This window comes from Sinocyclocheilus grahami, unplaced genomic scaffold (genome assembly GCF_001515645.1).
Source record: "Sinocyclocheilus grahami isolate Dianchi unplaced genomic scaffold, SAMN03320097.WGS_v1.1 scaffold522.1, whole genome shotgun sequence".
NCBI lineage: Eukaryota > Metazoa > Chordata > Actinopteri > Cypriniformes > Cyprinidae > Sinocyclocheilus > Sinocyclocheilus grahami.
The window spans coordinates 479,786-498,838 of record NW_015505701.1 but is presented as its reverse complement, the minus strand read 5'-3'; the positions used below and the strand labels follow the sequence as shown (position 1 = coordinate 498,838).

Sequence of the window (19,053 nt, the reverse complement as noted above, 5' to 3'; positions counted from 1 at the left end):
TTTTGGGCCCCCTTCCCTATTAATATAATAGACCTAATATTACCACCCAAGCAAACAAAAATATTTCTTAATCAGTGGAAACCGATACAGTGTTTTCTATCGGAATAAGCGCTTGCGTTCAGTCAATAAAAATCAAATAGTTCTTCATTTGTTTGAGAACTGAGAAAGACCATACCATATAGTCGTGGCCACATAACCACCTCTGGGAGTGTATTATTTCTCTAATAATTTTAATGGCCTGGCGTCCCAACCACGCATCAAGACATTGTTCAGATCATTTGTTTCAAGACATTTGACATGTTTCCGTCCCAAAATCTCGTGTGGGTTGAACAAATTTTTTTACGCACCTCATCCCAAACCGTCCGTTGCAAATTCCAAAACGTTATTTTAGAGCTGATAACAGAGGCTTGAGCCATTGATATGCAGGCTGACGCAGTTATTAATGCAGTCTAATGCGGTTATTAGACAGAGGGAGAGAGAGAGAGAGAGAGAGAGAGAGAGAGAGAGAGATTAAATGCGTGTGAATACCTGCATCTCTCAGCAGCGTCTACTAATAGCAAATCTTTACGTTAAACTCCTTCATGAACCTCGCTACTGAGAATGTCATGTAGCTTTTCAGCTGCGAAACTATTTTACTGATAAATTCGCGGTGCAGCGCTGACAAGAAATTTCTGTTTGCGTCTCCACGTGTCTGCACTGTGTGTGCGTCTGTGAGAGAGACTGGGAGAAAGAAAGGGTGATTTCCGTAGCCTACATAAATAAGGTGGAAGACATGGAAAGAGTTTGTAATTTTTTACCCTATTGTTTGTTATATTTATTTATAATGCATAAATCCGGCCCTGTTAGATGGCAATCGGAAGTTATTACAAACACTCTATGGTGGTTTAAAGTGAGTTTTGAGTAAAAGCGCATTTCACACAGGCTGCTAGATTCACTTTCGCCAGAAAGTCGTGTATGCCTAAGGTTGAAAATAAATGATGCTTATAGTGAATGCCCCTATAAATGGTCTTATTTTTACGATTTAGTTTTAATCAAAATGTTGCTGGTGGTAAGAGAGAGTGCGCTCTCTCTCTCTCTCTCTCTCTCTCTCTCTCTCTCTCTCTCCCTCTACCTACCGTTAAGTAACCTGTGCATTGTTTTACTTACTTACTTGTTTTTTACATATCCGACCGAACTACAAACTTTCCAGTGATGTCTGTGAGAAAGGTATATTCACTTGACAAGCTCGCGCATACGAGGCGCCGCGCGCTCCATCCACTCAGCGTGCTTTGTTTATCAGCTCGTGCACATCAGCTATACAGGCGTTAATACTGAATGTTTAACATTATATTCATTGCATACATATACTTCGTAGTAGACATCCTTAACTACATTCTGCTGTCTGTTGTTCTGTTGTCAGTGTTTCTTTGTCTGAATATGGCACTTATCACATGCTGTGTGGTATCGGCGTTTGGTATCGGGGCATTTTAACGAGTACGAGTACAGGAGCTCAGTATCGGTATCGGTGCATCCCTACATTTTGCTTTAATTGTCCCTCCCAAAAGAGAGAGAAAAAAAAAGACTCGGCCAAGATTGTACATTTGGTGTATGCCAAAGCAGGCAAGCATTTACAAAATCCATTTTGTTTTCAAGACACTTGAGTCTTATTATCGCACCTAAATAGCTTCATACCATCTTGCGCCTCACACTTTGTGCTTATCTTCCAATATGATTCTCCTTTCTGAATTACGATCAAACCCCTCCGAACGTACTCAGTCCATAAATAAAGGTGCTGCGCAATCTGTATTTGAAGAACCATATTGAGAAGAGCTTCTTTAAATAAATGTCTGGACCAAGCTACCAGAAGTCAAGCAGCATTTCTCACCATCATTTTTTTTTTGTATTGCTATCATTATTATCTATAGCTGCCTTGCGAGCTAGTAAACACCTCTCCAGGGTTGTCACACATCCAAACAAACATCCTCATAAGTCAACATTTGGCATTCAAAACAACCTGAAGGGCTTTTTTTCCACCTGCCAGTGCTTAATGCGGTCATGACCCTGGAGTCCTCTGCCTGGGCCAAAGACAGATGAGATTCAGGATAACAGATCTGCCGTATGACCGCTGGAGGTCATTTTTTTGCATCCACTCAAAAGGTCAGGTGTGTTGACAGCACTCATAAAAAGAAACAGACGAGGTATTTGACAATGGACTGACTCGGCATTGATCGGAGGTGGAGTGCCTCTGCCTGAGTGAAATGGAGAATCACTGCAGACCGAGGCTACAGCATTGGACGTGTGACATAGTGGATGACATTTCCAGTGACATTTTCTCCCCTCAATTTTCCACCCAACATGAGCAGAACTGGTGACATTAAGTTTTATGGTGGTTGAGAACTTATAGTACCATTAGAAGGTAGCACCTTCTAAGTAGCACCATTAGAAGGGTACATTTGTAACTGGATAGAGATCAAGATGAGATTGTCATGTCATTCCAAACTTGTGACTGTTCCGGTGAGCTTGAAAGGAGATGTTTATTCTTTTCCACTCAACAAAAGGCTGGCAAGTTCCAAAAAGGCAAAAAAGCACCATAAAAGTCAATTTGTGCACAATATTTCAAGTTTTCTGAAGCTTTTGGGAACTTTGTGCGAGGACTAGACCAGAATTTTTGCCATAATTCACTGAAATAATGTACACAAACCAATGCTGGACCAACCAAGTGCAAATTAAATTCATATCGACGACTTTTATGGAGTTTTTTTTATCCTTTTTGGAGCTTACAGCTTTACAGGAGATATACTTTTACTATATGGAAAGAGTAATATGATCATTCTTCAGAATTTCTAATTTTATGTTGAGAATTTAGAATTTATACTGGTTAGAATTACTTGAAGTTAAGTAAACGGTTTTGGGACTGAGTAAATGGCTATCCCTGGTGAAATGCTTTAGGCAACACAATGGCATTGTTCACCCTGATGGTGTCCGTTTACATCACATGGTACGTTGTTGACCATGCCATTAACATTAAAGCTATCACCTGAAGTAATTACACCATCAACCACCCATTTCAGTAGACTTGCACACAAGGAATCTACCAACTGGCCTGAGGCCGACAAACACGCCCCACTGAAAGCTGGGGATTACCTGCATACGCCTGAACTTTAATTGCAGGGCTTTGCATTCCCAAGCCAGCTCAACCCTTGACCCTTAATTAGAAGGACTAGATAAATCACAGAGAAACTCTTGGGCTTCTGAAGGCTGGGGGAAGAGAACAGCCTTGACCATCATGTACCGCAGCTGTGCCTCGTGACTCAGGTCTCTGACGAATGTCTATGTCAACAAATCTTGAAATAAAACAACAAATGTAACTACCATGCCACATGCTGGCATCTCTAATGTTCTAATATGTGACACAAGTACCCAGAATGAGCCAAGCTGAGGAAATCAAATTAATATGCGGCGAGTGCCATTGATGTGAAGTTAATTTGCCTGGTTCTTAGCGGCGGCGGATTTTAATCACTCTGACCCGCTGCACAGATGTGCAGCAAATCACTGATTTCATTACAAGCGCACATTCTTCCATGCCTGCTGCTGACTGTTGACTGAAAGAATAGCGGCGCAGGTTAAATTCCTTGACACGTTTTATACGGCATGGACAATGGTGCATGGCAGTCCCTAGGGTGAAGTAGAGGGGAGCGAAACATCATAATGTCAATAATCACTGCGCTCTGGAAGACCTACAGAATTTATTTTCCCGCCTTTGTTAATGTTAACGTTGTTACACTAACTCTCTTACAGGGAGTTAATCCTACAAAGCACAATCGAATGGCATAATTCATCACATGTCAGTGTACTGTCATTGAGTAGATTATTCCTGTTTAATCAGGTGGTTTAATTTGTCTGTTCTACACGTCTCGGGAAACCAGTGAAGAGATCCGAAAGTAAATTTGGAGAAAATCGTCATTGTTTAACAACATCCTAAAGAATAATCCTTTGTCTCACCAACAGAATGACTAAAAGAGTGTCTCACTCCCTACATCTCTTAATAAGGAGTCCATTGTGGATGTGGATATCGAACGGTGCTGCAGGGGAAAAGCTTAACAATTAGGTCAACAAGAAAGGTATGAATCTTTCCCTAATTAAAGGCTGCAGTACAATAGGCTACAACAATGCTACAGTACATGTATGTCAGAAAAACCCAAACACTCAAAATGACTGAGACCTCAAAGACTTCTGATTGGCTAAACAATAGCGGCTAGAAAACAGACTCACTTTCGCTGCATACAGAGTTAAGGGTTTTCACTGAGATGGTGTGGTTTCTCAGAACAACTATCTGTCAGGTAGTAGGGACATTTTATGCATACTATTCATTAAAAAAAAAATCACTGGTAAATTGTCTTATTTTTTTTCTAAAGGTTTTAAATACATCATGCTTCACTTTTCATTAAAGCATATTTGTAAAGCTCAGGTTTGTTTATTTTATTCTTTTTAAAGTAAGAATAATACACTGGTTATGTAGTTATATTGGATCCTGGATACTCTTAACTACAGCAGCAAGTTCTTGCATTTTGTGACAATTGGATCATGAAAAGCCTCCAGCCAGACTAGCCTACAAAACCTCAAAAAACCGTTCACTCTCAAACATCAAAGATTCCCACTGCTAGAAACCAAAACCACATAAACTGAACAAACTCCAGACACCATATCCTAATACCACTGCTGAGCCGTACACAAACACGCTCAGATTCTACTGCACAAGGAGAAAAATATAATTCCCTCTAAAACAATGTGTACATGCTCACAGCATTTGTTTACAACGAGCTGATAAAATTTTCACAGTATCCTGGTATTTAATGCCTTTTTGAATATTGCCTTTCATGTAGTGTGTCATGTAGCTGTATGTGAACATAAACTATCTACAAAGTTGTGAAGCCGACAGTGCGCGATAAATAAAGTTGTCTATCAAAAAAAAAAAAAAGAGCCGGCTCACAATCGCCTAAACGAGTCGTCAGGAATTCGAATCTTATTCTGTTACGGCTCTACGTCACGAAGTAACACATTTGCAGAATGTCTGCCCACCTTCTACATCGCCAACTTGCCCACCCACAAACAGTAAAATTTCCGTGTGGATAACATCATGTCGTGAAGACGCTGTATCCTACGCTGTGAGAGTAAATTTGTTGTATCGCATCTTATAATTACCACAAATTTGTTAACACTTGACACTTACCACTGAGAAACGTCCTGCTCCAGTCGTGCTTGCGAATCAGTCTCTTGTCGATCAGCCAATTCAACCGTTTCATCATCAGACTCCGGCTCGAATTGGTAAGGTACAATCGATACCATTTTACTATGTATTGACAAGTATCGGGCTGTCATTCCGTCATGGCAATGGGAGTTTCGTTTCGTTTCATACGCGCTGTATGCGGCAGACCAATCCAGAACCTCTCTATAGTTCTGGATAAATCACAAAGGACTGCGCCATATGAACAATCACAGCAGTGAGGGCTCACGGAAAGGAGGGGTTTAGAGAGACTGATTCTTTGAACTGCTTTGCACGAGTCGTTTACGATACGAATCATTTAGAAATTAGGTAAAATTAAATCTATTTTTTGAGAAAACTAACGTGTTTTTTGATCTTGCATGCATGTAAACCTGTTTTAGGAGACTCATAAAACAATATTAGCAACCTTAAAAATGGCATAATAGGGGCACTTTAATTATGGATTAATTTTTCAATTAGGAAGCATGATTAGTCACAGTTCATTGACACTTCAGCAAAACTGAGGATAAATTGTTCATGGAAGGTAACAAATTATAAAATCTTTTTGGCACAACAACATTGGAAAACTGCATTTTCTTTACTTTTTTTGATGTAAATGTGTACTATGTAGATATTTTCTAACTGTAAGAACAGTGAAGTCCTGTAAGTGGAAGCTAGCCAATGATAACAGAGATAATTTACATATATAAGTCTTAAAGACACAGTAGCCTGATTAATTACACCATTTCTACACCAGAAATTAGATACTCAGATACTTAAGCATTTCATTTTGGTAATGTTGGGTCCAAGTCCACCTTGTTGAGTCCGAGTCGAGTCTTAGTTTTTAACCAATTTAGTTAATGTTGTTACTTATTTATTTTTTTATCATTTATGTTGCACATGACATGGTTTCGTCTGAAAAAACCTAAATGTAAGAGTTCAGGCCAGAGTCAGAGTCCAAGTTCTTTCAAAAATGCAGTCTGAGGACAAGTCCAAGTAACCTCCCGCCACCCCTTTTTTTTAATACCACATGAATTTTTGTTGAAAATATAGTGAGATACAAAGTTTTCACCCACTGTTCTGTTGCTGAAGTACATCCTCAGACTTTAAGCTTTGACATTTCCAGTAGAAACCGCCTCAAGCACTGCAGCAAAATGGTTACTTCCGGTATTGACACAGCAAGTGTCAGTGACAGAGAGTGGAAAAAGGCCGTGAAAAACAAAACTACAACTTAAGCCATTCTACAAAACTGTATACTGCTGCCAATGTAATAATATTTATATAGGAAACTGCTGAATAAGCAATAAGCTTTATGTTGTGTCCACATTTGGAGTTATAATTTTCATATAATTATAATCATTTTGTACCAAATTTATGCAACCAGGCACTGTTATAGTAACTGGCACCAAGTGGAGCATCTAAATCCCACAGCTTTTAAAAAGAGCACCGCCATTACAAACAACAGAGAATACAGCTTAAAATATCTCTTGCCGACTTCTTCAAATTGAGATCCTGTTCTATTTTGCAGGTAGGAACGGCTTACTCTGTATTTTATCGGCTGGGGATTTCAGGACCATGCAAATAACTATTTCTAGTTAGTTCGTTTTGATCTTTATTTTTGCAGTCTGTGAATCAGGAATGTAACGTGGCTTAAAATAAGTCGCCCATCCCATCCCCAACATACACACTCGCGCACACACATGCTTCAACTACAAAGACCCTGAAAACCTAAAGCATCAGACCCACAAACATCAATGTTCCGGTTGTTTGTGTAGAGAGGTCTTTTTAAGGCTTTTGTGATCCCATAACAATATCTGCAAAACGATAGCCTGCAGAGACCTGCAAAAAATGAGCCTCAAGCTGCAGTTGTGGGTTGATAGTAGATGCCACAGAATATCCACCAAACTACATTTTGTTGTAATTAATTTGGGACAGAGAAGTGTGCCATTGAAATGGAGCGTCATTCCTTGGGGTAGAGGGACTGTGGAATTGGGGAAAGGCTGATGTGTCTGTCTTTACCCTTTTGAGTGAAAAGAAAAATGTCTTTGGGCTCATGAGGCCAATGACTGCAATACCTGAGCCTCATCTGGTGAGCGTCGATGAAGCTAAACCTTTTACCCACAGGACAACTATGTAATTGGATCGCAGTGTTGTAGGTGCTACTGTCATATTACAGTGTGTAAGATTAAACCTATTGACACCTCTTCAAAACTAATGTAAACCTTGCAAGACCGGCCCGGGGAAAGTAACTACCTAAATATTTAAGTCAATTATTAATTATTATTATTATTATTATTATTATTATTTTAATTATTATATACATACATTGTCTTTTTACTATTTGTTTTAAGATATACCAGTGCTAAATTCAAGTCAAAGTTGTCATTGTACACGGTTCATATGACAATGAATAACTGACAAAGTACAAAGAAAATATTACTTTAATGCTTCTCCACAGATTATAGACAAATTAGAACTATAGTGAATATAATATTATTGCTATGAACAAAAAATATACATATAAAGAAAGAACAATAATAGCAAAGGCTTATTTTAGTGTATTAATGGGTCAATGAAGTGACACCTAAATTTCTGTCCGATTGCATTTTTTTCAGTTAAAAATTGGTTTAAATACATAAAAAGATGCCATATATATGAAGGACCTCTCCCATGTATGAACTCACTATAACTTTTCAATAAAACATTAGTTATTTTAATTTTTCTGTTATTCAAAGTGTCAAAATACCATGTGGTGCGACCGTCCGGCCATAACATTATTTTGGATCTTTGAATTTACCCTAAATTTATTCAAATTAATTTTATGCACTATTTGGCATGATTTCCAAAGTGTAATCCTGTGTAAAATTGCAGAGCATTTGTATTTATATTTCCATCATAATATACAAACAAACTTTGTCCGGTGATTTCCATTTTATATAATATCATGTGGTGCGACCATCAAGAAACTACCATTTTGGGACTTTTATGTTGAAATACATTCAAAGATAGGACTTTGCATCATATACCAATTTGCTAAGGACCCATGGAAGAATCAAGCAGGTTTATAAGTCTCTTTCAAATTTGGAAAAAATAACCTTTTTAAAGGCTGGTATGTAGTTACCACATTTGGATATCATGTGGTATGACCTCAAAAAACAATGGATATTAAGTTATTTCTGCAAGTATTTATTTTCATTATACATTTCATAGTGACCTTTTGTGGGAAGCTAGCTTGTTTTGTTTAGGTGGCCAATTCTGTGTTTGTAAATTTTGACTGAATTTTTGAAAATATCATGTGGTGCGACCACTGCAGAGTGTATTCCATTACAGATATATGTCCCAGATTGGCAGTTTTTGTGCTTTTATATTCAACTGATGGTTTATATACATAAAATATCTTATTTTAGTATAATTTGGAATAGATTTTTATGCAATTTGGGTCATTTCAGACGGTTTATGTTTAATTTTTGTACATAATGAGAAAAAATGCAAAACAAATAAATAATTCAGAGCATGTAATTTTAGTTTGGTAATTATGCATTTATTAGTAATTTATTCTTTATTTATTAATAACTAGGGCTGTCAAAAAATATAGAATTTCGAATATTCGTCAAATTTAAAATAAAAATCCGCATTTGAAATTCAGGTGTGTATCAGGCAGCCTTATCAGTGGTGCACGAAATGTGAAGACGATGTAAGTGTCATTGCATTTTAATGCTTTTGTTAGCCTATCCAGTTGAACCCAGATGCGGCGCTGCTACGTTGTTCATTCAAAATATTGCGTAAAAAGAGAACATCAATGCGGAGATAATGTTGTTTACATCAAAACCGAAACCAAGCCGTTCATACAGAAGCCGTTCATTTTTAATCTTTAAAAAAATCCCACTGGGCGTATTTTATGTTTGCTACATTCGCTTCCGGTAAAACTCCTGTAATTTGTATGGGCCAACCTCATTATATGAATAATCACGACAACAAATTCCAAGGTTGTTTTAATGGGTTAATTTTAACCCATTTGTCCCCTCAACTTGGAAACCTACAGTCCAGTGATGCTATTGATATGTGCGCAGGTAGTACCGCGGGAAGGAAACAATGATCACTGGTAGAAATGGGAGGAGAAGACTCAGGTGGTGCAGTGAAAAAAACGAAATATGTAAATGTATATTTACATGTATAATGAGATATAGCTTACACTTCAAAAGGCTATTTAATTGATTAAATATGAGCGCTGCAAGTTTCAAAGTCAGGTGCTGAGCTGTTTTGTTTACTGTGGTTATGGGAGAAACGGCTAAATTACTGCCACCTGCTGGCAGAGAATGAATTTGCATTTTTCAATAAGCCTTTCTACTCTTTATTTTTAGACCAAAGCCAAAAACTACCCTTATTTTTATGCAGAAAACACGCAGTTGTAAATGTGAACTGGTGGATCGACAAGAAGCCCTTCCCGTATTTTGGTACCCAAATGTTGACAGGTATGTGCACGTCTCGCACAAGAGAGCCGCATGTTTAGAAAGCCATGTAAAATTAATGTAAGTTAAACTTTTTAAAAACATGTCTCGAGACTTTATGGCATTTTTTTCCCCATCCTACCGCATATCAAGTTTTTAAATGAAAAAAGTACTCTTTGTGATTGGTTTTCGGTCATTTGTATTAAACTATACATACTAGGGTTGGGCCTATAGACGCTTCGGGCACACCCCTAACCCCGCCCCCTGATGTCATCGTCCATCATGATTTGGTAGACATCGCCCAACCCTAATACATACATGCATAATGCGGTTTTGTTTCTAATTGTTTAAGCAACTTTAATTATATAAGGTTTATAAACATTATTTTAAACATTATGCACTTTTTTCAAAGATAGTCGTGTTATTTTATTATGCTTTGAAGAAGCGTGCACAATATTTTGTTCGATGCGCCCCCTTGTGGCCTCAGGAGAGAATCCAAAAGCTTTTTTCCCCCTAACTGAAATTATGCTTTTCAAATTTGAATATAATTCGAATATTGATAATATTTAAGTACAAATTTTAGTTTTTTAGCCATTTTGACAGCCCTATTAATAACTATTTAAATCTATTCTGCCAGATTCCACTGCAAAGAAAAGTAAAATAAACATGAATAATAAACATAAATAAGCATGTTAATTCTGACCCTGCACTCTAGCTAGGGATGGGAAGATTCCTCGATTCGCTCGGTGCATCGGTATAAAAAGTTAACGATGCGATGCATCGGTTTAAAAAGTGTGCATCGGCTACAAGTTGTCATTTATATAGCGATGCATAGTTTCTAACATATTTGCATCGGTAAAAAACGATTCATTTATATATAATTACTAGTGGATGCGCTATACTTTTATTATTTAGAAAGTGACCAATAATATTTCATAATAATAATAATGAAATAATATTTCTCCTCTCTAAACTGTTTCTCAAGCGCGTGCTCTCATCACCGCTGCTGCTGTGTGAATATGACGCATCACAACACCACGGAGACCTGAGGAAAAACTGGGATTAAAGTCTAAAACCTGACTTGAAATAACCTAACAAATCAATCGGGGCTAAAGCGGTTCCATTAACGACAAATTAAATTCACACAATCTCACTAATTTGTGCACGCTTAATCTTAAGCAGACCTTAATGTCGATCATGGATCAAATCGATCCACCATGACAAACAGCGAATATATCTGTGCTGTTTAATGCATTTTAAACGTTGTGTTTTCCTCAGTGCATAACTGACATGTCACAGGTATATTTTTCATCTGTAAATGTTAGAAAGTCATGCAAATAAATTCATTCTGCTGTCAGGAGTGGGCGAGGCACGCGAGCACAAGGAGCGCATCTGCGCGCATGCACGCTAAACAGGCAGAGTGTAATCGAATAGGAGGGCAATAATTCTGAGTAAAATATACATTTTGCTAAAAAAAATTGTTTTTGGACATTAAATGTGCCTTTTGTAGAATTTTAAACCTACATATAAAGTGTATTTTTATGATAGCAGTAACTGTAAGTGGACTATTGTAATAGGTAAATCAAATGTAAGCTAGTAGGCTACAGTACTAATTACTAAGCTCAAATGAGTTAGTGTGTGTTTCTTATAGCAGTTAGAATGTAGTAATTTTCTTTATTATTTATTTTCATTTTTAATTCAGTGATTTTAACTTTTTTATTTAGTTATTTTAATGCTATAAAAGCAATTGTAGATTGTAATGTTCTAATGTTCTGCTATCTGTTCTGCAAACTACAAAAGGTACAGCTGTAATACAACCAGAGAGAAAGGCTGCATGGCTAGAACCTGTAAAAGAAAAAAAAAGGTCAAATAATAGTATGTGAGACAGTGGTAATAACATTATGTTCCTATTGGTCAGTAGAGGAGCTTAGCTTAGCCTGTCAGTTAGCCTGCTTTAGACCAGGTTAGTTTCCCAGCATAAGTTGTCACAGTGACTAAGCTTGATCTAGGCCTATATTCAATTTTCTTTATGGAACCAAACCATTTGACAATGAGTCAGACTAACTGAAATAAGCCTGGCTTATTTGATTAACTTGTTTTATGAAACAGGTCTCGAGTCATTAAAAGTGATCATATTTTCTCCATTGCATCATATTGCATCGAATCGCAGTGGCCAATTCTGTGTTTGTAAATTTTGACTGAATTTTTGAAAATATCATGTGGTGCGACCACTGCAGAGTGTATTCCATTACAGATATATGTCCCAGATTGGCAGTTTTTGTGCTTTTATATTCAACTGATGGTTTATATACATAAAATATCTTATTTTAGTATAATTTGGAATAGATTTTTATGCAATTTGGGTCATTTCAGACGGTTTATGTTTAATTTTTGTACATAATGAGAAAAAATGCAAAACAAATAAATAATTCAGAGCATGTAATTTTAGTTTGGTAATTATGCATTTATTAGTAATTTATTCTTTATTTATTAATAACTAGGGCTGTCAAAAAATATAGAATTTCGAATATTCGTCAAATTTAAAATAAAAATCCGCATTTGAAATTCAGGTGTGTATCAGGCAGCCTTATCAGTGGTGCACGAAATGTGAAGACGATGTAAGTGTCATTGCATTTTAATGCTTTTGTTAGCCTATCCAGTTGAACCCAGATGCGGCGCTGCTACGTTGTTCATTCAAAATATTGCGTAAAAAGAGAACATCAATGCGGAGATAATGTTGTTTACATCAAAACCGAAACCAAGCCGTTCATACAGAAGCCGTTCATTTTTAATCTTTAAAAAAATCCCACTGGGCGTATTTTATGTTTGCTACATTCGCTTCCGGTAAAACTCCTGTAATTTGTATGGGCCAACCTCATTATATGAATAATCACGACAACAAATTCCAAGGTTGTTTTAATGGGTTAATTTTAACCCATTTGTCCCCTCAACTTGGAAACCTACAGTCCAGTGATGCTATTGATATGTGCGCAGGTAGTACCGCGGGAAGGAAACAATGATCACTGGTAGAAATGGGAGGAGAAGACTCAGGTGGTGCAGTGAAAAAAACGAAATATGTAAATGTATATTTACATGTATAATGAGATATAGCTTACACTTCAAAAGGCTATTTAATTGATTAAATATGAGCGCTGCAAGTTTCAAAGTCAGGTGCTGAGCTGTTTTGTTTACTGTGGTTATGGGAGAAACGGCTAAATTACTGCCACCTGCTGGCAGAGAATGAATTTGCATTTTTCAATAAGCCTTTCTACTCTTTATTTTTAGACCAAAGCCAAAAACTACCCTTATTTTTATGCAGAAAACACGCAGTTGTAAATGTGAACTGGTGGATCGACAAGAAGCCCTTCCCGTATTTTGGTACCCAAATGTTGACAGGTATGTGCACGTCTCGCACAAGAGAGCCGCATGTTTAGAAAGCCATGTAAAATTAATGTAAGTTAAACTTTTTAAAAACATGTCTCGAGACTTTATGGCATTTTTTTCCCCATCCTACCGCATATCAAGTTTTTAAATGAAAAAAGTACTCTTTGTGATTGGTTTTCGGTCATTTGTATTAAACTATACATACTAGGGTTGGGCCTATAGACGCTTCGGGCACACCCCTAACCCCGCCCCCTGATGTCATCGTCCATCATGATTTGGTAGACATCGCCCAACCCTAATACATACATGCATAATGCGGTTTTGTTTCTAATTGTTTAAGCAACTTTAATTATATAAGGTTTATAAACATTATTTTAAACATTATGCACTTTTTTCAAAGATAGTCGTGTTATTTTATTATGCTTTGAAGAAGCGTGCACAATATTTTGTTCGATGCGCCCCCTTGTGGCCTCAGGAGAGAATCCAAAAGCTTTTTTCCCCCTAACTGAAATTATGCTTTTCAAATTTGAATATAATTCGAATATTGATAATATTTAAGTACAAATTTTAGTTTTTTAGCCATTTTGACAGCCCTATTAATAACTATTTAAATCTATTCTGCCAGATTCCACTGCAAAGAAAAGTAAAATAAACATGAATAATAAACATAAATAAGCATGTTAATTCTGACCCTGCACTCTAGCTAGGGATGGGAAGATTCCTCGATTCGCTCGGTGCATCGGTATAAAAAGTTAACGATGCGATGCATCGGTTTAAAAAGTGTGCATCGGCTACAAGTTGTCATTTATATAGCGATGCATAGTTTCTAACATATTTGCATCGGTAAAAAACGATTCATTTATATATAATTACTAGTGGATGCGCTATACTTTTATTATTTAGAAAGTGACCAATAATATTTCATAATAATAATAATGAAATAATATTTCTCCTCTCTAAACTGTTTCTCAAGCGCGTGCTCTCATCACCGCTGCTGCTGTGTGAATATGACGCATCACAACACCACGGAGACCTGAGGAAAAACTGGGATTAAAGTCTAAAACCTGACTTGAAATAACCTAACAAATCAATCGGGGCTAAAGCGGTTCCATTAACGACAAATTAAATTCACACAATCTCACTAATTTGTGCACGCTTAAAGACCTTAAGACCTTAATGTCGATCATGGATCAAATCGATCCACCATGACAAACAGCGAATATATCTGTGCTGTTTAATAACGTTGTGTCGTTGTGTTTTCCTCAGTGCATAACTGACATGTCACAGGTATATTTTTCATCTGTAAATGTTAGAAAGTCATGCAAATAAATTCATTCTGCTGTCAGGAGTGGGCGAGGCACGCGAGCACAAGGAGCGCATCTGCGCGCATGCACGCTAAACAGGCAGAGTGTAATCGAATAGGAGGGCAATAATTCTGAGTAAAATATACATTTTGCTAAAAAAAATTGTTTTTGGACATTAAATGTGCCTTTTGTAGAATTTTAAACCTACATATAAAGTGTATTTTTATGATAGCAGTAACTGTAAGTGGACTATTGTAATAGGTAAATCAAATGTAAGCTAGTAGGCTACAGTACTAATTACTAAGCTCAAATGAGTTAGTGTGTGTTTCTTATAGCAGTTAGAATGTAGTAATTTTCTTTATTATTTATTTTCATTTTTAATTCAGTGATTTTAACTTTTTTATTTAGTTATTTTAATGCTATAAAAGCAATTGTAGATTGTAATGTTCTAATGTTCTGCTATCTGTTCTGCAAACTACAAAAGGTACAGCTGTAATACAACCAGAGAGAAAGGCTGCATGGCTAGAACCTGTAAAAGAAAAAAAAAGGTCAAATAATAGTATGTGAGACAGTGGTAATAACATTATGTTCCTATTGGTCAGTAGAGGAGCTTAGCTTAGCCTGTCAGTTAGCCTGCTTTAGACCAGGTTAGTTTCCCAGCATAAGTTGTCACAGTGACTAAGCTTGATCTAGGCCTATATTCAATTTTCTTTATGGAACCAAACCATTTGACAATGAGTCAGACTAACTGAAATAAGCCTGGCTTATTTGATTAACTTGTTTTATGAAACAGGTCTCGAGTCATTAAAAGTGATCATATTTTCTCCATTGCATCATATTGCATCGAATCGCATTGTAATCCATGCAATATTTATATTTTAGTTTAGCTTTATTTCAGTTAATACTATTAATATTTCTATTTTTAATAGTTTTAGCTAACAACAACACTGTTTTATATATATATATGTTTTCACTTCAGTGAAAAGTGAAGTGACATAGTATGGTTACCCATACTAGGCATTAGTGCTCTGCATTTATCCCATCCTAAGTGCACACACACAGCAGTGAACACACACACACACTGTGAACACACACCCGGAGCAGTGGGCAGCCATTTATGCTGCGGCGCCCGGGGAGCAGTTGGGGGTTCGGTGCCTTGCTCAAGGGCACCTCAGCCGTGGTATTGAAGGTGGAAGAGAGCGCTGTACATTCACTCCCTCCAACTACAATCCCTGCCGGCTTAGCAGAGTGCACCACTCAGTTGGCGCGCTATATATATATATTTTTTTATTTTTTTTTATTTTGTATTTCTAAAACAGGGTTTTTTCAAACTTTTTAATCCCACCTACTCTGATGATGATTGTCATGTATTTTCCAAGTACATATAAATTGTATATTATAAATGTGTGTAAAATATGTACTTGATGTAATTAAATTACAGTCAGATGTAAAAATCCAAAGAAGTACATAAAGCTACGGCTGTCAATATGATATAACAATTGTCATTAATATCAATATTTTGGAACAGTTTAGAATGAAATGGTAAAATTGTCACTAGGTCAACTAGGTTTGTGGCAAATAAATGTTAAATTTAGTACAATGTTAAATTTAGTTCACAATAATTATACTCCAATTATGGACACAGTTAAATTACATTTATTTCATGGAGTATTTACATGAAAATGCAATACATGTCAAATTAGCATACATTTAGACTTTCGATAATCAGCAGTGAGAGTTTTAATTCTTGGCTCCCAAAATATAAATACAAAACATAAAACATACAACATTGTCATAAATTATAGTTTCAGTTGCCCTGTTTTTTTTCACATTTATGTCAAGATGTACTGTGCAGCGACTGCAAAGTAGCACTGCTAAATTAAAGGTCTGAATCCGATGGAGAGCAAAACTTTGATAACAGACAGGCTGTTTCTCTCTGAGAGGGACACATTTCCATTGCCAGTGGAGAGAGAGACAGCTGGTCCTGTCACTGAGCTCGGCCACCCTGCAGTAGGTGGTAAAACTCCGGAGAGGGATATATTTTCCAGCCCAAGCTAATTACTGAGCCTGCATGTTCTCACAGAAATGTGAATGACATTGATGCAGAAGGCATTTCATTTTATTTCAATTTAATGTCCTGTTTCGTGAGCTTAAATACACATGAAGTGGGTAAAATAGTTTATATCATATTCATTTTCCACACTATTGCCAGTAGCAAGTCTCACAGACACTCCTACTGCTAATTACGATGATATTATAGAGATGAAAATGTGGAATATTTTAAATTTGAAGGCTGAATCACACAAAGCCTATCAAGAACAGGTCTATATTTGATAAAAAAATATATATCAATTATTAAATAAAGGAAACTATATATATTTCATAAACAGAATGATTTTTAAGATCTTATGATTGTTTATAAATTGTGACATTTAAATGACAATAATAATAATAATAATAATACATTATTATTATTATTATTATTTGTTAGTATTATTGTAATGGACTACCATTAGTATTAGTACCAGTGCAGTGGTATAAGACTACTATTAGTAGAGTACTAGTGTAAATACAAAGTCATAGGTAATAGGTAAAGTAGTTTAACACTAGTATTATTATCTTACTAGCATTAATATAGTAGAAGTATCAGTATAGCGATATAACACTAGTATTAGTACAGTGCTAGTATCAGTATATTATTCTAGTACTAGCATCAGTGCAGTATTAGAATCAGTATAGTATTATAGCACACATATTATCACCCTACTAGTACTAATATAGTATAGTATTAGTATAGTAGAAGTATTAGTATATTGATCTAGCACCAGTAATAGTACTGGTAGCTATATTATTCTAGCACTAGCATTAGTACAGTAATAGTATTAATATAGTGGTCCATCACTCATATCAGTACAGTACTAGTATTTTTGTATAGCACCTGTAGGATATCAGACCGAATCAGACAATCTAAGTTTTGGTCAAAACATGTTGAAACATTAGGAGCACAAAAATTCCACAGAGGCCCAAGACAACAGGATGTCATAAATCAGACCAGAGTATTAGCCAGTCTGAAGCAAGCCTAAACCACTCTGTCACAGAACAGTTTTCAATATTAACACAAAAGAACACATTGACAATTCCAAGGAGATTGTCAATTTTGGGGCAAGTTATCAAGAATAATGGTCAAAAGAGATGCACCGCGTGACCGCCACATGGAAACATGTGATAGTGATCGCAAGCTCTACGGATTGACTTCTTCCCCCACCTCACGACAAAGAACAGACTTTCTGAAAATTCCTTACAGACCCCTTAATCTCTGGTCTTCATACATTCACAGAATGGCACGGAAACTGCCTTTCCATGCACCTAAATGACACTAAAAGGACTCAAGCAACTAATCATTGCTATATATACACTGGCTTCCCAAGACTGAGCTTCCAGCCAATCAGCAACCTCGGGAAACCCCTTTCGCCACCCAGACAAGGAAGGGTACCCCGGACACAGAAACGCAAGTACTCCAGATACTAGCTGAACTGGGGCATTTAAGGAACTCAGTGCGAAGGTTAATTAAGTGATTGATGGTTGCTCAGATCTATGCAATTGCACATATTGCTGTAAACTTGGGATTTCACATTTTCATTCTCTTAAACTAATTATTTCCTCACTTTCTCTCTTTCTGCAACTTGTGTGTGAATGCGTGTGTTAGATTAGTTTATATGTCTTAGATTTATCCAATAAAGCCTTATTTATATTGAAAAGAGAAGTATCTTGTGTTTTGTGCTCACAAGTTAATGTTTTAAACTGCCGATCTTGTTACATATGCTAATTAATAGTGTTTTCACTATATTTTGGATATAAATATCCATTGCAGAATTGATGTCATACGGCTCGTTCACTGACTCGCTGGCCGTCTCAGTGATCAGCCGTAAAACAGTGATTCTGTCCTAATTCCCTTACATATTAATGGTGGAGTTCCCTTTAAAATCTTAAATGATTCCCTTTGAGCTAAATTATTGACCTGTTTCCCTTACACACCACTATTATTGCCTTGCTAGTATTAGTTTAATACAAGTTTCAGTATAGTGATAGAACTAGTGTTAGTTCAGTGCTTGTAACAGTGTATTATTCTAGCACTAGCATCAGTGCAGTACTAGTATCAGTATACTTGTCTAGCATTAATATTAGTTATGCTAGTAAAAATATAGTAGTACATCACTAGTATTATTGCGCTACTACTATTAGCATAACTAATCAGTATAATGGTCTAACACTAGAATTTGTACTGTACTAGTATAAGTAGCAAAATTATTTTAGCATTAGTGCAAATCTACTACAGCAAAACTTTTCCTGCTTGAGTATAGCAGAAGTATTATTATTATTGTGTTCTAGTACTTATATGAGAACAGTACTAGCAAAACAGCTATATTATGCTAACACTAGCATTCCTGCAGTCCTAGTATAGTGTATATAATATAGCACCATGCATCATTACCCTACTAGTGTCACGGTTGCCTACAGGAGGAGCGCGGCGCGAGGAGACGTGGAGTACATCAAAAGGGAGATTTTAATGAAATCAAGGGAACCAGGAAAACACACGTAGCTCAGGAGGTAGAAATCAACATCGATGTTTAAAGGGGTCATATGATGCGATTTCAAGTTTTTCTTTCTCTTTGGA

The 19,053-nt window shown here is 36.5% G+C and overlaps 1 protein-coding gene across 2 annotated transcripts in view; it reads right to left on the bottom strand.

Moving 5' to 3' along the window:
* The window catches only part of LOC107555009 (metabotropic glutamate receptor 7-like), a 256,667-nt gene that overhangs the window by 181,568 nt on the left and 56,046 nt on the right, over positions 1–19,053 (bottom strand). The gene's annotated exons all lie outside the window — the stretch shown is intronic.